Source organism: Kogia breviceps, chromosome 2 (genome assembly GCF_026419965.1).
Source record: "Kogia breviceps isolate mKogBre1 chromosome 2, mKogBre1 haplotype 1, whole genome shotgun sequence".
In the NCBI taxonomy this organism is placed as follows: Eukaryota; Metazoa; Chordata; class Mammalia; order Artiodactyla; family Physeteridae; genus Kogia; species Kogia breviceps.
Genome location: NC_081311.1, coordinates 49100131 through 49125467, shown reverse-complemented (window position 1 = coordinate 49125467; position 25337 = coordinate 49100131). Strand labels below are relative to the sequence as shown.

Genomic DNA, 25337 nt, shown 5'->3' with positions numbered 1-25337 from the left:
AAGCCTGCAGAAACCACTAAAAATTTGGAAATTCAAACTGGAATGGAGCCAAATATATACCATGACTTCTCCAAAAAGAGTTACAGAATAATTGGAAACCAAAACAATCAAAAGAATATAGACACAAACTTTACAGCCTACACCAAAATTCACTCAAAATTGTCCACAGACAAATTTAAAATGCAAAACTATAACAACTGTAGATGAAAACACAGAAGCAAATTTACATTACCTTGGATTTGGTGATGGATTTTAACACAAAACCTCAAAAGCCTATCCACAAAAGAAATAAAATGAACGTGGACTTTAAAACATTAAACTCCATGAAATATCTTATTCAGAAAACCAAAAGACATGCCACAAACTGAAAGAAAAACACTTGCAAAATACATATCTGATAAAAGACTTGTACTCAAATTACACCTAGAACTCTAGAACAAACCTCCTTAAAAATGGGTAAAGATTAGAACAGACACTTGGGCCAAAGAAGGTTATACAGATAGTAAATAAGCATACAAGAATATGCCCAACATCATGTACCATTAGGGAATTACAAATGAAAATGATAGCACTGCACACCTATTAGAATGAATAAACTCCAAAAAAAAATGACACTACTGATTGATGGGAGGTGAACAGGAACTCTCCTTTACTGCTGGTGAAATGCATATACAGCTACTTTAAAAGATATTTTGGAAGTTGTTTCCAAAGCTAAATAAGACTCACCTGCGGATCCAACATCCTGCCTCCAGTATTTAGACCACTGCTTTTCAAAACTATGTCCAAATGCAAACAAGGATGTAATTAAGCACAGCACTTCTACTCATAATGGCTATAAACTTAAAGAAACCAGGATGTTCTTCAGTAGAAGAATGCATAAGCAAATTGGGGTACCTCCACTTCAAGGGGAGCAGAATATACCACCCCAATATGCCTCTTGGCATAAGGATTATTTTGAGCTGATTATTATTATTATTTTTTTTTTTTTAAAAAGAAGACATGAGAATCTCTGAAAACCAAGTCAAGATTGCCCTTTTGTGAGGGAAATATATATTTATAAGGGAAATCTCCATTTGAAAGGTTATCTCCCTCTCCATTACCAGGAATGGAAGGATGACTAAATCTCAAGAAACTCTATCAATGGAGAAAGCTACCACTTAAATCTGCACAACACCCATACCCTTCCTTTCTTTTGTCTTTAGATGAAGATGGTATTTAAGGTGATGGCTTGGGCCATTTCAGGGCATTACTCAGTGTTCCAAAGTATCTCTCTTGCATATAGGAGGTACATGTTATTAAACTTCTGATTATTTGTCTCCAGTTCATCTACCTTTCATTTTTTATGGTGGGTAAGGGGGGGACCTCAATGAAGAACAAAGAAGGGTAGAGGGAAAATTATTCTTCCTTCCATACACATGAAATGGTATAGCATTCAGAAATACAAAGAAGTGAACCATGAACCTTACATGTATATTGCCAAGCAGAAGAATCCAGTCTGAAGTGCTACACACTGTACGACCCCATTTATGACATTCTGAAACAGGTAAAACAGAGATGGTAAACAGGTTATGGGTGGGGGATTGAAATATTCCATACGATACTTCAGTGATGAATACCTGCCATTATGCATTTGTTTAAACCCAGAAATGTTTACAGCCCAACACATAAATCATAATATATTATTCAATTTTGTTATTTAGCATATGGGAGTGCCACAGGATGCATTACAGAATTTAACAAAAACTGATTTAGTAATGTATGAGAAAACCTCACTGTTGGTAGTGGGACAAAAGGTGCTGACCTTAGTAGTTCTGGAAGTAGATAGAATCTCTAGACTAAATGCAAAATGTACTGTACCTAAACAGTGGACTCAAAGTTCTTTCCCTGTGGGCAGGAGTTAAGAATGTTGAAGCCACTGTATCTGTAATCTGGCATGGAACAAGCAATGAATTCAAAAAATGACAGATGGTGGAAGCCAGGCTTCTCACCATTGGAATAGGAAGTTACAGATAAGCAAAGGGAGAAGGTTACAATATCCATGTAATAATGGATCAGGGTGATGACATCTATATAAATTCATCTTTAGTTTAACATGGATACAGATAGTTAGTTCCACATAGAAATCTTTATAATTAGGTATATATGCACAGGTTGGAATACATGCATATATTTCAGTGCATTATCAGCTGAGTACATTTAGCTTTCAAATGTAAGTTTTTGATACCACCCTCTAATTAAAGGAATCAGGGCTCTTTGAAGAAATGGCTGCTACTAGGACTCAGTACATATATGAGCCAGGATAATCTTAAAGTATCAAAGAAGTACCAGCAGGCGTGGGGGGCTGGGGAGACGGACGACTCACAAGATGTTTTCATTTGACAAAATTCCATGAGACAATGGAAAAAGCTCTCAACAGTCAAAGCAAGAATGAACTATAAGCACCCAAATACTGTACTGTACTACTGAATTATAACCACAAGTATAAAATAACTATTCAGGTGTCCGCACCAGTAAAATAAATGACTACAAACACTTTATGAACTGGTTGAAATGTCCTATGCAGAAGAATTCCAAATAACTGATTTAGACACAGCCATCCATCCATCGAGGAGGGTAACCCTAACCCTCTTCTGAAGTGTGGGTTCTTCCTAAATAAGACACCCTGTATGGACATGGGAAAAATAACTTCACAGCAGGGAAAACTGACAAACAGGACCTCAGCCACGTGACCAAAGTTAACATGAATGGTGATAAGTTGCCTTGAGAGCCTGTTCCTTTGACATAAAATGATGAGTACGCACTTGACCTCTGTGATCTGCTTCCTCAAAACCCATAAATCCAGTCTAATCATGACAGAAAAACACCACATAAATCCCAACATGGGACAGTCTACAAAATACCTGACCAGTCCTCCTCAACAAAGAGAAACAAGGAGAATCTGAGAAACTGTCAAAGGCCAGAAGAACCTAGACAGACATGATGACTACATGTTATGTGGTGCCCTGGATGGGATATGAGACAGAAAAAGGAAAAACAAAGGGAACCAGAATAAAATATGGACTTCAGTTAATATATAAAAAGGTATCAATATGTGTTCATTCATTGTGACAATTCTGTAGGAAGCTAGAAGGAAGGAAAAATTAAAAGTCAAATAAGAGGAAGTTATTGTATCAAACTGGAAATGTAGAAGAAATGGGTGATTTTGTAATAAAAACACATTAACAAAGTGCCCCTAAAATAAGGCAAATACAAACAGACCGATTAGCCACCCAGGGACCCCTTTCCCCTTCTGGTTCTCCTCTCATTACTCTGGGGTTTCCCTCTGCTGGACAGGGAAGGAACAAGAACAGAGATGCCCAGCAGCTCCCCTAAGATCTGACCCCACCCAGTGTGTTTCCACCTCTGCCCATCATGACCCCCCAATGAGGACACCCTGCCAAAGGGAGTCTCAGGGATTATTGGTTCTGATGTGTCAGCAAGGAATTTTTTGATTCCAAGGGACTGGACACACTTACTGATAGAAAATAAGTTAATAAATTTAATAAATTTCTTAATGATAGAAAGAAAATAATATACTTGCAAGAGGCAGTTATAGGAGTGTTTTTGAGCCTGGTGAGACAAGCTCATACTCTCACAGTATGACCTGGTCCCTTTCTCCTACTAAGTGACTTTGTGGTGGCCCCATCCACAGGCACAGTCTCCCTCTGCATCAGGGGCCTTCAGCAACTCCAGGCTAACACCCACTCACATCCATCCTACTGGGAAGGGTCTCTCCTTCTTTAGGTTCCATGAAAAGTCATGACTTTAAATACCTTTGCTCTGGCTTGGGTCATGGTCTCATGCTTGAACCCACCAGAGCACCAAGAGGATGGAACATGGGATTGGCTAGAGGTGGATCATATGCCCATCTTCGAGGGGGGTGGAACATGGGATCAATCCTCTGCAAATGTGTGGACCAGAAGCAGGTAAGATGTAATTCCCAAAAGCTGGGATGTTGAGAATAGATGTTGGGTTGGGGAAAGCAGCAGATACCACATTACTGACAGCCTACTGCATAGCTGTGTATCTGAAGCCCAAGGAAGGAAGGGATTCACTCAGGATCAGGGGCTGTGGCCACCCATCCAGTGCTGTCCTCCCAGTTTGGCAAGAAGCTCTTCCACTTACTGAAAAAGCAACTTTGTTGCTGGTGGTAAACTCAGGGTTTCTGGTTTGGGCATTGGGTCCTCACATTTTAAAGACTGGCCAAGAATAGCCTGTGTGCTCTCAGATGGCACACAGACCTCATTCCTGGCCCTGGGAGGTGGGAGCCACGCTTACCCCTTGGCCACATTACTCACTCACCCACAAGGAACAAATTTGCTCATTTTCTAGTCTCTTCTTTCTATGAAGAGCAGAAACCAAATACTAGAGTTGCAGATAAATTCTTACTCATATGGCCACAACATGAAACTGCCTGTTAGGAGGCCCAGATGCTTCCATACCTTTGATTCTCAATGAATATGAATGTCAACCTTTGTTACAACCAGAAGGTCAAAGAATTGCAGGGCCACAGTCTGTTCATTATTGTCATGATCAGGGCCAAGCTCAACATTTGGAGTGTTATTACTTGTTTTGGCAGGCTAAGAGGCTGTAAGGGAAGAGACATTTGTCTCAATGACATGGATGTTGGGAACTGAAACATCACAAGGAACTGTCTAGGCTGCCCAGGTAGTTGTTCAATTACCCAGCAGCACAATCAGTAATTGGCCACAGGGGCCTGAGGGGCCAAGGCTGACCTGAGCTGGAAGACCATGGATGGATGTCTGCCTGGATGCTCAGAGGCCAAAGGCTGTTCTGAGACCTGTTTCTACACCCATGCAGATGGAACAAAGGATACATCCAGTCCCAGGAGGGCCCCACCAGACCTCAAGAAGGCAGCACCTGGGGGTTGGCAGCTCAATGCACCCACTCCTGTATAAAATCCACACATGTTGGGGATTCCCTGGTGGTGCAGTGGTTGGGAATCCGCCCACCAATGCAGGGGACACGGGTTCAAGCCCTGGTCTGGGAAGATCCCACATGCTGTGGAGCAACTGAGCCCATGCGCCACAACTACCGAGCCTACGTTCTAGAGCCCATGTGCCACAACTACTGAAGCCCATGTGCCTAGAGCCCATGCTCCACAAGAGAAGCCACCACAATGAGAAGCCCGAACACTGCAACGAAGAGTAGCTCCCGCACGCTGCAACTAGAAAAAGCCCATGTGCAGCAACGAAGACCCAACACAGCCAAAAAAAAAAAAAAAAATCCACACATGTCTACTGAGTACCCTGCATGTCAGGGCTCTACGGGACGTGGGGCTGCCCTGAAAGAGTGGGGCCTGCATCACCCTTCCCAGGTGGGAGCGTGGAGGAAAAGCCTGCATGACCTCTGAGACCCTAAGAACACTTGGCTGAGGTTGAGTTCAATTTGGAACAGTGAGTGGCCAAAGCAGACATTTCATTCATCTTCTATCAGAGCCCAGGACAGGAGGAGAAAAACAGTGGCCTAGCTCAACCTTGACCCCTAATCCTGACATTGATCCTAACCCTAAACTCTGACCCTGACCCTAAACCCTGACCTAACCTTAGCTCTAGGCCTATACCCTAAACCTGTACCTTACCCTAACCCATATTCATACCCATATCCTACCTGTACCCTAATTCTAACCCATACCCTAACACCCATACTCCAACAGAGAAACCTAAGACCAAAGACCCTGAGACCAAAACCATAAACCTTAACCAATAAACAAAACCATAACCAAACTGTAACGCATATTAATTAACCATATGCATAAATAAGTCATAACCATAAAAGTTAGATCACAACAGCAAACATAAACCATAACCCACCCCAGCCCCCACACCAGTCTCAGCCCTAATGCTAACCCTTCAAACCACTAACACCAAGCCAAATGAATAAAAATCACACAAATACATCATAAAAAAGAAAACATCAGTATACCTTATAAATGGGAATGTAAGAATCCTCCACAAAATAAGAGCAGCATGAAACCAACTGAACATTAAACGGATGATGCCACAAGCAAATGTCTCTACACCAGAAATGTCGGGTTGTTCAACATTAAAACTAAGCAATGTATCAAAGCACAATAAAGGTGTGAATTAAAAATACATGATCATATCAATTATTACAGAAAAAGCTATAATCAAAATCCAGTGCTATTTCATGATACAAACACTCAAGAAAGTAGGAATAAAATGAAATTTGTTCAATATGGAAAAGAGTAGTATACAAAGCCACAGGAAACATCATGCTCAAGTTAAAGATTTATTCTTGAAATCAGGAACAAAGCCAGGAAGCTGGCCTTCACCACTGTTACTCAGTAGTGTACTAGAGGTTCTACCCAGTCTTGAGGAAACAAAATTGACACCCATGTGTCAATGGAAAAATTAAAACTGTGTCTATGCACGGAACACAGACCACATCATCTTATAAGTAAAACTTCCTTTATCAACAAAAAGTTGTTTGAGCTAGTCAACTAATTCAGCAAAATTACAGGAAAAATATCAGGCTCAGAGTCTGATGTGGCAGACTGTAGGGAGCTCCGCAACCCACTGGTGCCGAACCACTCCCCTCGAAAATGATCCAACTGATGTTCACATTGACAGGCTCCTGGATTAGAACTAACCTTCAAATGGTAGCAATAAAAAAAGCTTGGTGGGGAGTTGACCTAAACCCAATCCTAACTTGCAAAAGAAGGAAAGCTGAAGTTGAAGGTTTGAGGCCATCAATCTTGTGGCATATCTTAGATGAAAAACATCAGCAAACTAGACAAGAAAAGGATTACTGACCAAAACCGAAGGAAAACAGCTAAAAGGTCTTACGTGAGATTGATTCATTATAAGGAATTGGCTGACTGGCTCATGCAACTGCAGAGGCTAACAAATCCAAAGATCTGTAAGAACGGGCAATCTAGGATTGGTTCAAGATGGCAGACTAGAAGGATGTGCTCTCACTCCCTCTTGTGAGATCACCGGAATCACAACAAACTGCTGAACAATCATTGACAGGAAGACACTGGAATTCACCAAAAAATATACCCCACATCCAAAGACAAAGGAAAAGCCACAATGAGATGGCAGGAGGGGTGCAATCACAATAAAATCAAATCCCATAACTGCTGGGTGGGTGACTCACAAACTGGACAACACTTATACCACAGAAGTCTACCCACTGGAGTGAAGGTTCTGAGCCCCACATCAGGCTTCCCAACCTGGGTCTGGTAACGGAAGGAGGAATTTCTGGAGAACCAGACTTTGAGGGCTACCGGGATTTGACTGCAGGGCTTCAACAGGACTGGGGGAAACAGAGACTCCACTCTTGGAGGTCACACACAAAGTAGTTGTGCACTGGGACCCAGGGGAAGGAGCAGTGAGTGACCCCATAGGAGACTGAACCACACCTATCTGCTAGTGTTGGAGGGTCTCCTATACAGGTGGGGGGTGGCTGTGGCTCACCATGAGGATGAGGTCACTGCCAGCAGAAGTTCTGGGAAGTACTCCTTGGCGTCAGTCCTCCCAGAGTCCGCCATTAGCCCCAGCAAAGACCCCAGGTAGGCTCCAGTGTTCGTCACCTCAGGCCAAACAGCCAACAGAGAGGGAACCCAGCCCCACCCATCAGCAGACAAGCAGATTAAAGTTATACTGAGCTGTGCCCACCAGGGCAACACTCAGCTCTACCTACCACCAGTACCCCCCATCAGGACACTTGCACAAGCCCCTTAGATAGCCTCATCCACCAGAGAGCAGACAGCAGAAGCAAGAAGAACTACAATCCTGCAACCTGTGGAACAAAAACCACATTCATAGAAAGAAAGACAAGATGAAAAGGCAGAGGGCTATGTACCAGATGAAGGAACAAGATAAAAGCCCAGAAAAACAACTAAATGAAGTGGAGATAGGCAACCTTCCAGAAAAAGAATTCAGAATAATGCTAGTGAAGATGATCCAGGACCTCAGAAAAAGAATGGAGGCAAAGATCAAGAAGATGCAAGAATTGTTTAACAAAGATCTAGAAGAATTAAAGAACAAACAAACAGAGATGAACAACACAGTAACTGAATGAAAAGTACACAAGAAGGAATCAATAGCAGAATAACTGAGGCAGAAGAACGGATAAGTGACCTGGAAGACATAATGATAGAATTCACTGCCACAGAACAGAATAAAGAAAAAAGAATGAAAAGAAATGAAGAGAGCTTAAGAGACCTTTGGGACAACATTAAATGCAACAACATTCGCGTTACAGGGGTCCCAGAAGGAGGAGAGAGAGAGAAAAGACCTGAAAAATATTTGAAGAGATTAGAGTCGAAAAATTCCCTAACATGGGAAAGGAAATAGTTAATCAAGTCCAGGAAGTGCAGAGTCCCAGGCAGGATAAACCCAAGGAGAAACATGCTGAGACACATAGTCATCAAACTGGCAAATATTAAAGACAAAGAAAAATTATTGAGAGCAACAAGGGAAAAACAACAAATAACATACAAGGGAACTCCCATAAGGTTAACAGCTGATTTCTTAGCAGAAATGCTACAAGCCAGAAGGGAGTGGCATGACATATGTAAAGTGATGAAAGGGAAGAACCTACAACCAAGATTACTCTACCTGGCAAGGATCTCATTCAGATTTGATGGAGAAATCAAAAGCTTTATAGACAAGTAAATGCTAAGAGAATTCACCACCACCAAGCCAGCTCTACAACAAATGCTAAAGGAACTTCTCTAAGTTGGAAACACAAGAGATGAAAAGGACCTACAAAATCAAACCCATAACAATTAAGAAAATGGTAATAGGAACATACATCTCAATAATTACTGTAAACGTGAATGGATTAAGTGCCCCAACCAAAAGACACAGGCTTGCTGAATGGATACAAAAACAAGACCCATATATATGCTGTCTACAAGAGACCCACTTCAGATCTAGGGACACATACAGACTGAAAGTGAGGGGATGGAAAAAGATATTCCATGCAAATGAAAATCAAAAGAAAGGTGCAGTAGCAATAATCGTATCAGATAAAATAGACTTTAAAATAAAGAATGTTACAAGAGACAAGGAGGAACATTACATAATGATAAGGGATCAATCCAAGAAGATATAACAGTTATAAATATATATGCCCCCAACATAGGAGCACCTCAATACATAAGGCCAACAGCTAACAGCTATAAAAGGGGAAATCGACAGTAACATAATAACAGTGGGGGACTTTTAACACCTCACTTACATCAATGGACAGATCATCCAAACAGAAAATTAATAAGGAAACACAAGCTTTAAATGACACAATAGACCAGATAGATTTAACTGACATTTATAGGACATTCCATCCCAAAACAGCAGATTACACTTATTTCTCAAGTGCACATGGAACATTCTCCAGGATAAGTCACATCTTGGGTCACAAATCAAACCTCAGTAAATTTAAGAAAACTGAAATAATATCAAGCAACTTTTCTGACCACAACTCTATGAGATTAGATATCAATTACAGGGAAAAAAACGTAAAATACACAAGTATGTGGAGGCTAAACAATACGTTACTAAATGACCAAGAGATCACTGAAGAAATCAGAGGAAATCAAAAGATACCTAAAGACAAATGAAAACATGAGGCTCCAAAACCTATGGGATGCAGCAAAAGCAGTTCTAAGAGGGAAGTTTATAGCAATACAAGCTTACCTTAAGAAATAAAAATCTCAAACAATCTAAACTTACACCTAAAGGAACTAGGGAAAGAAGAACAAACAAAACCCAAAGTTAGTAGAAGGAAAAAAATCATAAAGATCAGTGGTGGAGAAGATGGCGGAAGAGTAAGACACGGGGATCACCTTCCTCCTCACAGATACATCAGAAATACATCTACAAGTGGAACTTCTCCTATAGAACACCCACCAAACGCTGGCAGAAGACCGCAGACCTCCCAAAAGGCAAGAAACTCCCCATGTACCTGGGTAGGGCAAAAGAAAAAAGAATAAACAGAGACAAAAGAATAGGGACAGGACCTGCACCAGTGGGAGGGAGCCGTGAAGGAGGAAAAGTTCCCACACACTAGGAGTCCCTTTGCAGGTGGAGACTGCGGGTGGCGGAGGGGGAAGCTTCGGAGCCGCGGAGGAGAGTGCAGCAACAGGGTGCAGAGGGCAAAGCAGAGAGATTCCACAGAGGATCGGTGCCGACCAGCACTCACCCTCACTGGCCCGAGAGGCTTGTCTGCTCACCCGCCGGGGTGGGCAGGGCTGAGAACTGAGCCTCGGGCTTCAGTCGGATCCCAGGGAAAGGTCTGGAGTTGGCAGAGTGAAAACCGCCTGAAGGGGTTAGTGCACCATGGCTAGCCGGGAGGGAGGCCAGTTGAAGTTTGGAGCAAGAGACCTTTTCTTCCCTCTTTGCCTCCTGGTGCGCAAGGAGAGGGGTTTAAGCGCGGCGCTTAAAGGAGCTCCAGAAACGGGCGCGGAGCTACCGAAGAGATAAGAGATTTTTTCTTGCCTCTTCGCTTCCTGGGGCGCGAGGAGAGGGAATTAAGGGCACTGCGTAAAGGAGCTCCAGAAACGGGCGCAAGCCACAGCTGTCAGCACGGACAACAGAGACGGGTGTGGGACGCTAGGGTTGCTACTGCCATCACCAAGAGGCCTGTGTGTGAGCACAGGTCACTCTCCACACTGCCCCTCCCAGGAGCCTGTGCAGCCCGCCAATGCCGGGGTCCCGGGATCCAGGGACAGCTTCCCTGGGAAAATGCACGGTGCGCCTCAGGCTGGTGCAGCGTCACGCCGGCCTCTGACGTCGCAGGCTCGCCCCGCATCCGTGGCCCTCCCTCCCCTCGGCCTGAGTGAGCCAGAGACCACGAATCAGCTGCTCCTTTAACCCCGTCCTGTCTGAGCGAAGGGCAGATGTCCTCGGACGACATACGCGCAGAGGCGGGGCCAAGTCCAAAGCTGAACCCCAGGAGCTGTGCAAACAAAGAGAGGGGGAGGTCTCTCCCAGCAGCCTCAGAAGCAGCGAATTAAAGCTCCACAGTCAACTTGAAATGCCCTGCATCTGTGGAAAACCTGAATAGACAGCAAAATATCCCAAGTTGAGGAGGTGGACTTTGGAAGCAAGATATACTATTATTTTCCCCTTTTTCCTTTTTGTGCATGTGTATGTGTGTGCTGCTGTGTGAGATTTTGTCTGTATAGCTTTGTTTTCACCATTTGTCCTAGGGTTAGACCGACCCGTTTATTTATTTATTTATTTTTGGTTTTTTTTCTTTAATAGAAATTTTTCTTCTTAATAATTATTTTTTACTTTAATAACTATGTTTTATCCTACTTTATTTTGTCTGCTCCCTTTCTTTCTTCCTTTCTTCCCTCCTTTCTTTCCTACTTTCCTCCTTCCTTCCTCCCTTCCTTTCTTCCTCCCCTCCCTTCCTCCTTCCTTCCTTTCTTTCCTTTCTATTTTTTTCTCCCTTTTATTTTGAGCTGTGTGGATTAAAGGCTCTTGGCACTCCAGCCAGGTGTTAAGGCTGTCTCTTTGAGGTGGGAGAACCAACCTCAGGACACTGGTCCACAAGAGACCTCCCAGCTTCACGCAATATCAAACGGCGAAAATCTCCCAGACATCTCCATCTCAACACCAAGATGCAGCTTCACTCAAGGACCAGCAACGAACAGTGCTGGGCACCCTATGCCCAACAAAGAGCAAGACAGGTCTACAGCCCCATCCATTAGCAGAGAGGCTGCCAAAAATCATAATAAGGCTACCAACATCCCCAAACACACCACCAGACGTGGACCTGCCCACCAGAAAGACAAGATCCAGCCTCATCCACCAGAACAGAGGCAGTAGTCCCCCCAACCAGGGAACCTACTCAACCCACTGAACCAACCTTAGCCACTGGGGACAGCCACCAAAAACAACGGGAACTACGAACCTGCAGCCTGCAAAAAGGAGACACCAAACACAGTAAGATAAGTGAAATGAGAAGACAGAAAAACACACAGCAGATGAAGGAGCAAGATAAAAACACACCAGACCTAACAAATGAAGAGGAAATAGGCAGTCTACCTGACAAAGAATTCAGAATAATGATAGTAAAGATGATTCAAAATCTTGGAAATAGAATAGACAAATTGCAAGAAATAGGTAACAAGGACCTAGAAGAAATAAACAGGAAGCAAGCAACGATGAGCAACACAATAAATGAAATGAAAAATACTCTAGATGGGATCAATAGCAGAATAACTGAGGCAGAAGGACGGATAAGTGACCTGGAAGATAAAACAGTGGAAATAACTACTGCAGAGCAGAAGAAAGAAAAAAGAATGAAAAGAACTGAGGACAGTCTCAGGGACCTCTGGGACAACATTAAACACACCAACATTTGAATTATAGGGGTCCCAGAAGAAGAAGAGAAAAAGAAAGGGACTGAGAAAATATTTGAAAAGATTATAGTTGAAAACTTCCCTAATATAGGAAAGGAAATAGTCAATCAAGTCCAGGAAGCACAGAGAGTCCCATACAGGATAAACCCAAAGAGAAACATGCGAAGACACATAATAATCAAACTGTCAAAAATTAAATACAAAGAAAACATACTAAAAGCAGCGAGGGAAAAACAACAAATAACACACAAGGGAATCCCCATAAGGTTAACATCTGATCTTTCTGCAGAAACTCTACAAGCCAGAAGGGAGTGGCAGGACATATTTAAAATGATGAAGGAAAAAAACCTACAACCAAGATTACTCTACCCAGCAAGGATCTCATTCAGATTTGATGGAGAAATTAAAACCTTTACAGACAAGCAAAAGCTGAGAGAGTTCAGCACCACCAAACCAGCTTTACAGCAAATGCTAAAGGAACTTCTCTAAGCAAGAAACATAAGAGAAGGAAAAGACCTACAAGAACAACTCGAAACAATTAAGTAAATGGTAATAGGAACGCACATATCAATAATTACCTTAAATATAAATGGATTAAATGCTCCGACCAAAAGACACAGACTGGCTGAACGGATACAAAAACAGGACCCATATATATGCTGTCTACAAGAGACCCACTTCAGACCTAGGGACACTTACAGACTCAAAGTGAGGGGATGGAAAAAGATATTCCATGCAAATAGAAATCAGAAGAAAGCTGGAGTAGCAATTCTCATATCAGACAAAATAGACTTTAAAATAAAAACTATTACAAGAGACAAAGAAGGACACTACATAATGATCAAGGGATCGATTCATGAAGAAGATATAACAATCGTAAATATTTATGCACCCAACATAGGAGAACCTCAATACATAAGGCAAATACTAACAGCCTTAAATGGGGAAATCGACAGTAACACAATTATAGTAGGGGACTTTAACACCCCACTGTCACCAATGGACAGATCATCCAAAATGAAAATAAATAAAGAAACACAAGCTTTAAATGATACATTACACAAGATGGACTTAATTGATATTTATAGGACATTCCATCCAAAAACAATAGAATACACATTTTTCTCAAGTGCTCATGGAACATTCTACAGGATCGATCATATATTGGGTCACAAATCTAGCACTGGCAAATTTAAGAAAATTGAAATCGTATCAAGTATGTTTTCCGACCACAACGCTATGAGACTAGATATCAATTACAGGAAAAGATCTGTAAAAAATACAAACACATGGAGGCTAAACAATACACTACTTAATAACGAAGAGATCACTGAAGAAATCAAAGAGGAAATCAAAAAATACTTAGAAACAAATGACAATGAAGACACAATGACCCAAAACCTATGGGATACAGCAAAAGCAGTTCTAAGAGGCAAGTTTATAGCAATACAATCATACCTTAAGAAACAGGAAACATCTCGAATAAACAACCTAACTTTGCACTTAAAGAAATTAGAGAAAGAAGAACAAAAAAACCCCAAATTTAGCAGAAGGAAAGAAATCATAAAGATCAGATCAGAAATAAATGAAAAAGAAATGAAGGAAACAATAGCAAAGATCAATAAAAGTAAAAGCTGGTTCTTTGAGAAGATAAATAAAATTGATAAACCATTAGCCAGACTCATCAAGAAAAAAAGGGAGAAGACTCAAATCAATAGAATTAGAAATGAAAAAGGAGATGTAAAAACTGACACTGCAGAAATACAAAAGATTATTAGAGATTACTACAAGCAACTGTATGCCAATAAAATGGACAACCTGGAAGAAATGGACAAATTCTTAGAAATGCACAACCTGCCGAGACTGAACGAGGAAGAAATAGAAAATATGAACAGACCAATCACAAGCACTGAAATTGAAACTGTGATTAAAAGTCTTCCAACAAACCAAAGCCCAGGACCAGATGGCTTCACAGGCGAATTCTATCAAACATTTAGAGAAGAGCTAACACCTATCCTTCTCAAACTCTTCCAAAAGATAGCAGAGGGAGGAACACTCCCAAACTCATTCTATGAGGGCACCATCACCCTGATACCAAAACCAGACAAAGACGTCACAAAGAAAGAAAACTACAGGCCAATATCACTGATGAACATGGATGCAAAAATCCTCAACAAAATACTAGCAAACAGAATCCAACAGCACATTAAAAGGATCATACACCATGATCAAGTGGGGTTTATTCCGGGAATGCAAGGATTCTTCAATATACGCAAATCAATCAACGTGATACACCATATCAACAAACTGGAGGAGAAAAACCATATGATCATCTCAATGGATGCAGAGAAAGCTTTTGACAAAATTCATCACCCATTTATGATAAAACCCTGCAGAAAGTAGGCACAGAGGGAACTTTCCTCAACATAATAAAGGCCGTATATGACAAACACACAGCCAGCATTGTTCTCAATGGTGAAAAACTGAAACCATTTCCACTAAGATCAGGAACAAGACAAGGTTGCCTACTCTCACCACTCTTACTCAACCTAGTTTTGGAAGTTCTAGCCACAGCAATCAGAGAAAAAAAAAGAAATAAAAGGAATCCAAATAGGAAAAGAAGTAAAGCTGTCACTGTTTGCAGATGACATGATACTATACATAGAGAATACTAAGGATGCTACCAGAAACCTACTAGAACCAATCAATGAATTTGGTAAAGTAGCAGGATACAAAACTAATGCACAGAAATCTCTGGCATTCTTATACACTAATGATGAAAAATCTGAGAGTGAAATTAAGAAAACACTCCCATTTACCACTGCAACAAAAAGAATAAAATATCTAGGAATAAACCTACCTAAGGAGACAAAAGACTTGTATGCAGAAAACTATAAGACACTGAGGAAAGAATTTAAAGATGATACAAATAGGTGGAGAGATATACCATGTTCTTGGATTGGAAGAATCAACATTGTGAAAATGACTCTATTACCCAAAGCAATCTACAGATTCAATGCAATCCCTATCAAATTACCACTGGCATTTTTTACAGAACTAGAACAAAAAAATCTTAAAATTTGTTATGGAAACAAAAAAGACCCTGAATAGTCAAAGCAATCTTGAGGGAAAAAACTGGAGCTGGAGGAATCAGACTCTCTGACTTCAGACTATACTACAAAGCTACAGTAATCAAGACAATATGGTACTGGCACAAAGACAGAAATACAGATCAATGGAACAGGATAGAAAGCCCAGAGATAAACCCACACACATATGGTCACCATCTTTGATAAAGGAGGGAAGGAAACACAGTGGAGAAAAGACAGGCTCTTCAATAAGTGGTGCTGGGAAAACTGGACAGCTACATGTAAAAGAATGAAATTAGAACACTCCCTAACACCATACACAATAATCAACTCAAAATGGATTAAAGACCGAAATGTAAGGCCAGACACTATCAAACTCTTAGAGGAAAACACAGGCAGAACACTCTATGACATAAACCACAGCGAGATCCTTTTTGACCCACCTCCTAGAGAAATGGAAATAAAAACAAAAATAAACAAATGGGACCTAATGAAACTTAAAAGCTTTTGCACAGCAAAGGATACCATAAACAAGACCAAAAGACAACCCTCAGAATGGGAGAAAATATTTGCCAATGAAGCAACTGACAAAGGATTAATCTCCAAAATTTATAAGCAACTCATGCAGCTCAATAACAAAAAAACAAACAACCCAATCCAAAAATGGGCAGAAGAACTAAATAGACATTTCTCCAAAGAAGATATACAGATTGCTAACAAACATATGAAAGAATGCTCAACATCATTAATCATTAGAGAAATGCAAATCAAAACTACAATGAGATATCATCTCACACCGGTCAGATTGGCCATCATCAAAAACTCTAGAAACAATAAATGCTGGAGAGGGTGTGGAGAAAAGGGAACCCTCTTGCACTGCTGGTGGGAACGTAAATTGATACAGCCACTATGGAGAATAGTATGGAGGTTCCTTAAGAAACTACAAATAGAACTACCATATGACCCCACAATCCCACTACTAGGCATATACCCTGAGAAAACCATAATTCAAAAAGAGTCATGTAGCAAAATGTTTATTGCAGCTCTATTTACGATAGCCAGGACATGGAAGCAACCTAAGTGTCCATCAACAGATGAATGGATAAGGAAGATGTGGCACATATATACAATGGAATATTACTCAGCCATAAAAAGAAATGAAACTGAGTTATTTGTCATGAGGTGGATAAACCTGGAGCCTGTCATACAGAGTGAAGTAAGTAAGAAGGAGAAAAACAAATACCGTATGCTAACACATATATATGGAATCTAAGAAAAAAAAAGTCATGAAGAGATTAGTGGTACGATTGGAATAAAACACAGACCTACTAGAGCATGGACTTGAGGATATGGGGAGGGGGAAGGGTAAGCGGTGACAATGTGAGAGAGTGGCAGGGACATATACACACTACCAAATGTAAATTAGATAGCTAGTGGGAAACTGCCGCATAGCACAGGGAGATCACCTCTGTGCTTTGTGACCACCTAGAGGGGTGAGATAGGGACGGTGGGAGGGAGGGTGATGCAAGAGGGAAGAGATATGGGAACATATGTATAACTGATTCACTTTGTTGTAAAGAAGAAACTAACACACTATTGTAAAACAGTTATACTCAAATAAAGATTTTTAAAAAATCATAAAGATCAGAGCAGAAATAAATTAAATAGAAAAAAGAAAACAATAGCAAAGATAAATAAAACCAAAAGCTGGTTCTTTGAGAAGATAAACAAAATTGATAAACCATTAGCCAGCCTCATCAAGAAAAAGAGGGAGAGGACTCAAATCAATGATATTAGAAATGAAAAAGGAGAAGTTACAACAGACACTGCAGAGATACAAGGCATCCTAAGAGACTACTACAAGCAACTGTATGCCAATAAAATGGACAACCTGGAAGAAATGGACAAATTCTTAGAAAGGTATAATCTTCCAAGACTGAACCAGGAAGAAATAGGAAATAGGAACAGACAAATCACAAGTAATGAAATTGAAACTGTGATTAAAAATCTTCTAACAAACAAAAGACCAGGACCAGATGGCTTCACAGGTGAATTCTATCAAACATTTAGAGAAGAGCTAACACCCATACTTCTCAAACTCTTCCAAAACACTGCAGAGGATGGAACACTCCCAAATTCATTCTATGAGGCCACCATCACCCTGATACCAAAACCAGACAAAGATGCTACAAAAAAAGAACATTACAGACCAATATCACTGATGACTATAGATGCAAAAATCCTCAAGAAAATATTAGCAAATAGAATCCAACAACACATTAAAAGGATCATACACCATGATCAACTGGGATTTATCCCAGGGATGCAAGGATTCTTCAATATACACAAATCAATCAATGTGATACACCATATTAACAAACTGAAGAAGAAAAACCATATGATCATCTCAATAGATGCAGAAAAAGCTTTTGACAAAATTCAACACCCATTTATGATAAAAACTCTCCAGAAAGTGGGCATAGGGGGAACCTACCTCAACATAATAAAGGCCATATATGACAGACCCACAGCAAACATCATTCTCAATGGTGAAAAACTGAAAGCATTTCCTATAAGATCAGGAAGAAGACAAGGAGGTCCACTCTCACCACTATTATTCAACATAGTTTTGAAAGTCCTAGACATGGCAATCAGAGAAGAAAAAGAAACAAAAGGGATACAAACTAGCAAAGAAGAACTAAAACTGTCACTGTTTGCAGATGACATGACACTATACATAGAGAATCCTTAAGATGCCACCAGAAAACTACTAGAGCTAATCAATGAATTTGGTACAGTTGCAGGATACAAAATTAATGCACAGAAATCTCTTGCATTCCTATACACTAATGATGAAAGAGAAATTAAGGTGAATTCTATCAAACACTCCCATTTACCACTGCAACAAAAAGAATAAAATATCTGGGAAAAATCCTACCTAGGGAGACAGAAGACCTGTATGCAGAAAACTGGAAGACAGTGATGAAAGAAATTAAAGATGATACAAACAGATGGAGAGATATACCATGTTCTTGGATTGGAAGAATCAATATTGTGAAAATGATTCTACTCCCCAAAGCAATCTACAGATTCAATGCAATCCCTATCAAATTACCAACGGCATTTTTTATGGAACTAGAACAAAAAAAATCTTAAAATTTGTATGGAGAGACAAAAGACCCCGAATAGCCAAAGCGGTCTTGAGGGGAAAAAAACAGAGCTGGAGGAATCAGATTTCTCGACTTCAGACTATACTACAAAGCTACAGTAATTAAGATAACATGGTACTGGTACAAAAACAGAAATATAGATCAGTGGAACAGGATAGAAAGCCCAGAGATAAACCCATGCACCTATGGTCAACTAATCTATGACAAAGGAGGCAAAGATATACAGTGGAGAAAAGACAGTCTCTTAAGTGGTGCTGGGAAAACTGTACAGTTACATGTAAAAGAATGAAATTAGAACACCCCCCAACACCATACACAAAAATAATCTCAAAATGGATTAGAGATCTAAATGTAAGACCGGACACTATAAAACTCTTAGACTCTTAGAGGAAAACATAGGAAGAACACTCTTTGACATAACTCACAGCAACATCTTTTTTGATCCACCTCCTAGAGTAATGGAAATAAAAACAAAAATAAACAAATGGGACCTAATGAAACTTAAAAGCTTCTGGAAAGCAAACTACAAACAAGATGAAAAGACAACCGTCAGAATGGGAAAAAATATTTGCAAATGAATCATCAAAGGATTAATCTCCAAAATATATAAACAGCTCATGCAGCTCAATATTAAAAAAACAAATAACCCAATCTAAAAATGGGCAGAAGACGTAAATAGACATTTCTTCAAAGAGGACATACAGATGGCCAAGAAGCACATGAAAAGCTGCTCAACATCACTAATTATTAGAGAAATGCAAATCAAAACTACAATGAGGTATCACCTCATACCAGTTAGAATGGGCATCATCAGAAAATCTACAAACAACAAATACTGGAGAGGGCGTGGAGAAAAGAGAACCCTCTTGCACTGCTGGTGGGAATGTAAATTGATACAGCCACTATGGAAAACAGCATGGACGTTCCTTAAAAAACTAAAAATAGAATTACCATATGACCCAGCAATCCCACTACTGGGCATATACCCAGAGAAAACCATGATTCGAAAAGACACATGTACCCCAATGTTCATTGCAGCACTGTTTACAATAGCCAGGTCATGGAAGCAACCTAAATGTCCAGCAACAGACGAATAGATAAAGAATGTGTGGTACATATATACAATGGAATATTAGCCATAAAAAGGAACGAAATTGGGTTATTTGTAGAGACGTGAATGAATCTAGAGACTGTCGTACAGAGTGAAGTAAGTCAGAAAGAGAAAAACAAATATCGCATATTAACGCATATATGTGGAACCTAGAAAAATGGTACAGATGAACCAGTTTGCAGGGCAGAAATTGAGACACAGATGTATAGAACAAACGTATGGACACCAAGGGGCGGAAAGCAGCAGCAGGTGAGGGTGGGGCTGTGATGAATTGGGAGATTGGGATTGACATGTATACACTGATGTGTATAAAATGGATGACTAATAAGAACCTGCTGTATAAAAAAAATAAATAAAATTCAAAAAGAGAAAACGTATCAATTCATGAAAATCTCTCTTATATGTATACACTAGCAATAAATAATTGAAAAATTATGAAAACAATTCCATTTTAAATGTCAACATTAATATTTAGGAATATATTTAATCAAGATACAAGACTTGTTTTTATGTATGTAGAGTTGTATGTTCAAAATTACTGGAAAGTAAATTACTTTTTAAAACACCATGTCAATACCATGCCAGAAAAGCAGAGAAAACATCAAACTTCATATAGAGGCCAGCCTTACCCAGATCCAGTTCACCCAAAGTCCACACGTAATTTAGAGGCACTATGGGAAGATTACATTAGAAGCCACTTTATGCCATGTTGTGGATGACCTGGATGTGGTAGAAAGAGTTGGATTTTTGAATTCCAATTTTACACATCATTCCACCAACAAATTACTAGAAATAATGCATTCAGTAAAGTGACAAAGTCAATACACAAAAATCAGTTGCAGTTCTAAACACTAACAATGAACCATCAGAAAGAGAAAATAAACCCTATTTACAATTCCATCAAAAATAATGAAATGGCATTCATTTAAATTTATGAATAAATTTAACCAAGGACGTGAAAGACCTGCACATGGAAAACTTTAAGACATTAAAGAAAGAAATGATGAAGAAATTGAAAAAAAACACAAATAAAGGGAAAGATATCCTGTTCTCATGTAATGGAAGAATTAACGTTAAGATTTCCGTTCTACCCAAAACAATATACATAGTGAATGCAATCCCTACCAAATTCCAATGGTACTTTTTACAGAAACAGAGCAAATCATCCTAATATTTGTATGGAACCACAAAGGACCCCAATTAGCCAAAGTGATCCTCAGAAAGGAGAACAGGCATCTTGCTCCTTGACCTCACACTACAGCACGAAGCCACAGTCACCAAAAGTGTGGACTTGGCACAAAAACAGGAGCGTGGGCAACAGGAACAGAACAGAGGGCCCAGAATTAAACCCACGTGGATGGGGTCAGTTAATTTATGACAGATGGGCCAAGGACACACCAAGGGGAAGGACAGTCCCCACAATAAGCAGTGGTGGGAAAAATGGACACCACATAAGTCATGCCGGTTACACTGCCCACAAAACTGACGAAAACCCAGTTTTCAAGATGAAGCCCTTCCTGGGTCGTATGAAGACGGACCGCCCCTTAGCACTCAGTCGCACGCAGGAAGCTTCTCGCCACTTTTCCTCACTGTTTTCTCACCTTTTCCTCCCGGTCGTCAGGAAACCCAGCTCCAGTCTGCATGGACACAGTCCTGTGTTGTTCTGAAGCCGAACCCCAGCGAGCCCTAAGGAGACTGAGCTCCTGTTGGCAGAGACGCTGACCCAAGGAATCCCAGGGCCAAGCGGTGCCTGAGGCAACAGAATTCCTTTCAGGCTCGCAGAGCCAAGTCCCAGGTGGAATGCGCATGAGCCGTGGGTCAGCGAGGTGGGCTTGGCCCCCATGTGGACAGTCCCGGAACTGCAGGCCGCGCCTCACAGTTCACTGGTGACAGCACTCCCTGCAGGCAGAACTGCTGAATTCATTAAACTGTGGAAATTCAAACTGAAATGGAGGTAACACTCCACAACTTTCTTAAAAATAGTTAAGGAACAATTAATTGGAAACCGCATGGAATGAAATGAATGTAGATGCAAACTTACACAAAATTCACTCAAAATTATTCATAGAAAAATCTTAAATACAAAACTATTCAAAATTATAGAAGAAAACACAGAAGAAAATTGACAGAAGCTTAGGTTTGGTCATGAAGACCATGAGCTCCAAGTTTTAACAAAAAACACAAAAAGCCAATCCACAAAGAAAAACAAGGAATATCATGGACTTTGTAAAATTAAAGATTTCTACTCTGTGAAAGGCCTTATTCAGAAAATCAGAAGACAAGCCACAGACTGAGAAAAATATTTGTAAATACATATCTAACAAAGCATTTGTTTCAAAATATACAAAGAACTCTAACACAAACAACCCCATTAAAAATAGGGAAAGCTCTGAATAAACACCTGATCAAAGAATTACACAGATAGTACACAAAACCATGCTCATAACCAGGGGCAGGAACAATAGTCCAGCTCAAGTCCCTAAGTCATGTGTGACCCTAGACTAGTCCTGTCCTTCCTGGAGGCCTCAGAGAGATGGAGAGGAAGGAAGGGAAAGAGGGCCAGTTATGCTTAAACCTAACTCTAACCCTGAACATTCTCGCCACTTTCATTCCAAGGTCTAGGAAGTCCTAGCCATACTAATTAGATGAGAAAAAGAAATAAAAGGAATCTAACGGCAGAGGAAAAAGTAAAACTGTCACTGTTTGTAGATGACATGGTATTCTATAGAACAGCCTGAAGAAGATACCCCAAAACAGATAGGACCCATTGGAAAATTCAGTTAAGCTGCAGGATAGAAAATTAATCTATAGAAATCGGTTGCTTTCTATACACTCACAACAAACTATCAGAATGAGAAATTAAGAAAACAACTCCACCAACAATAACATTAACAAAAATAAAATACCTAAGGGTTACACCTAAACCAGGCAGTAAAAGACCTATACTCAGAAAACTGGAAGACCTTGATGAAAGAAATTGAAGACCACACAAACAAATGGAAAAATATGCTGTGCTAATGGATTTGAACAATTCGTATTGTTAAAATGATTCCACCCTCATGGCAATTTAGAGATGCAATACCATTCCTATCCTATCAAAATACCAATGGGATTATTTGGAGAACTAAAACAAAGAATTCTAAAATGTGTATGGAAACACAAAAGAACCTGAAAAATCAATACAATCTTAAGAGAAGCACAAACCTGGACATGTTACGCTCCCTGATTTCAAACTATACTGCAAACCTAGAATCATCAGAACAATATGGTATTGGCATCAATGAAACACATAGATCCATGGAACAGAACTAAGAGCACAGAAATAAACCCACACTTTATGGTCAGTTCATCTATGACAGAGGAGGTGAGAATATACAATGGGGAAAAGATAGCCTCTTCGATAACTGTGTTGGGAAAACTGGACAGCTACATGCATGAGAATCAAACTGGAATCCTTTCTCATACCATCTATCAAAACCTCAAAATGAATCAAATACTTCAATGTAAGACCTGAAGGCATAAAACTCCTGGAAGAAAACATATGCAGTATGCTCTCTGACATCAGTCTTAGCAATATTTTGGGGATCTGTCTCCTTAAGCAAGGGAAACAAAAGCAAAAGAAGCCAATGGGACTCCATCCAACTGAAAAGCCTTTCAACGGCAAAGGAAACCATCCACAAAATGAAAAGGCAGCTTACTGAATGTGAGAAAACATTTGCAAACAATGTATGTGGTAAGGGGTTCATATCCAAAATTGACCAAAACCTCACACAACTCAACCTCCGAAAAACAAAAACCAATAAAAAAAATTGGCAGAAGATCAAGCATTTTTCCAAAGAACATATACAGATGGGCAACAGACACATGAAAGGATAAACAATACCACTTATCATCACGGAAATGCACACCCAAACCACAATATTATCACCTCACACCTGAAAGAATGGCTATCAACCAAAGACAACAAGTAACAAGTACTGGCAAAGATGTGGAGAAAAGGGAACCCTTGGGCTTCACTGGTGGTGCAGTGGTTGAGAATCCGCCTGCCGATGCAGGGGACACGGTTCGTGACCCGGTCCGGGAAGATCCCACATGCCGTGGAGCAGCTAGGCCTGTGAGCCATGGCCGCTGAGCCTGCGCGTCCGGAGCCTGTGCTCCGCAACGGGAGAGACCACAACAGTGAGAGGCCCCCGTACCACCAAAAAAAAAAAAAAAAAAAAAAAAGAAAGAAAGAAAAGGGAACCCTCATGCATTTTGTTGGGAATGTTCATTGGTACAGCCACTATGGAAAACAGTATGGAGGTTCCTCAAAAAATTAAAAGTAGCACTACCACATGATGCAGGAATTATACCAGACTACCACTCTGATTCCACCCAGGTAACCCTATGTCCCCTCCTTGTATGTGTGGATGTAGGGGGTTTATATGGAGTGGGTCTGCTTCAAGCAAGAGCAGGTCAGAAGCCTGGTGGGCTGGTCATATCCACACTCCAGGTCAAAGCTGGCTGGGTGGGATGTGGAGAGCTGGGGCAGTGCCCTTTTGCCTGAGGTTTATCCCAAGCCCTCTAGAGCCATCTCTTTCCTCCCAGGTGGATATCTGAGCAGACAGAGGTCTGTGCCTGATCTGGAAGCAGAAGGTCTAGTAAGCAGAAGAAACAGCGATAAGATAAAGGCCTGGCTTTGATACATCCGGGCCAGGCTGGCTGCTGGTCACTGTCATTGCAGAGCCCCACCCCAGAGAGCCATGAGGAGCTTGCTGATGGCGACACTTAATCCATCTCCCCAAGTAAGGGGTCACTGCACCATACTGCCAACGAGGGCCAACGCAGCATCCGGTTGAGTGTGTCCACGGAGGGTTCTCCAGAACCAGGGCCCAGAGATGAATGGGAAAGGCCTCCTGCCCGCATACCACCCAAGCCATTCTCCAGGGTCCCGTCCTGGGCTTACGTGCAGTTCTCAGCACATCCAGCTCTGACCTGGAATACTATGTCAACCTTCCCCTGGAGGACCAGGTCCTCCAGGTCAGCTGGAGGACCTGGAGCCCACCAAGGCAGAGACTAAAGGTGAGAAGACCAGGGGTGGGTGCATGTGAGTGTGTGGGAGGGGTGAGTTCTGGGCCACACAGGGAGGAGTACGCAGAGGCTGGTGTTGGGCCAGGAGCAAAGACTGGCCCCAGAACACCCAACTGGTATACTGCAGTCTGAGAAGTTCCTGGGTTGGGACTTCTCTGGAAGGCTCTGGGAAGATTTCTGTCCTTGGAAAAGGACATGGAAAGGTAGGCATATGGGTAATCTTTTCTTCTCTCACAGCTCCAGCCAGAGACCCAGAGCCAAGTCAAAATTCACCACCCCTGCAGGGAGAGCATGCACCAGCTCTTGCAGGAGACCTAAAGCCATTTCAGAAACCACCACACACTCAGGCAGAGCCGGCTATGCAACCACCACTGCTGTCAACTCCCGATCTACACCATCAACCCACTCTTGCCCCCAAATTTACTTTCCTTCCCCTGTAGTTGTTTGCGTTTGTGTGGTTTGTGATTTTATTTTTTCCCCACATTATTTACGGC

General features: G+C 41.0%; 1 protein-coding gene across 4 annotated transcripts in view; it reads right to left on the bottom strand.

Moving 5' to 3' along the window:
- The window catches only part of LOC136793536 (syncytin-A-like), an 85949-nt gene that overhangs the window by 27910 nt on the left and 32702 nt on the right, over positions 1 to 25337 (bottom strand). For 2 of the 4 annotated variants that reach the window (XR_010838906.1, XM_067025209.1), the window contains exon 5: positions 1467 to 1534. The gene's annotated coding sequence lies outside the window, so the exon portion shown is untranslated. Of the gene's footprint in view, positions 1 to 1466; positions 1535 to 20402; positions 20494 to 21374; positions 21685 to 25337 lie in introns of all 4 variants that reach the window. The other 2 variants (XR_010838907.1, XR_010838908.1) reach the window with 2 other exon arrangements.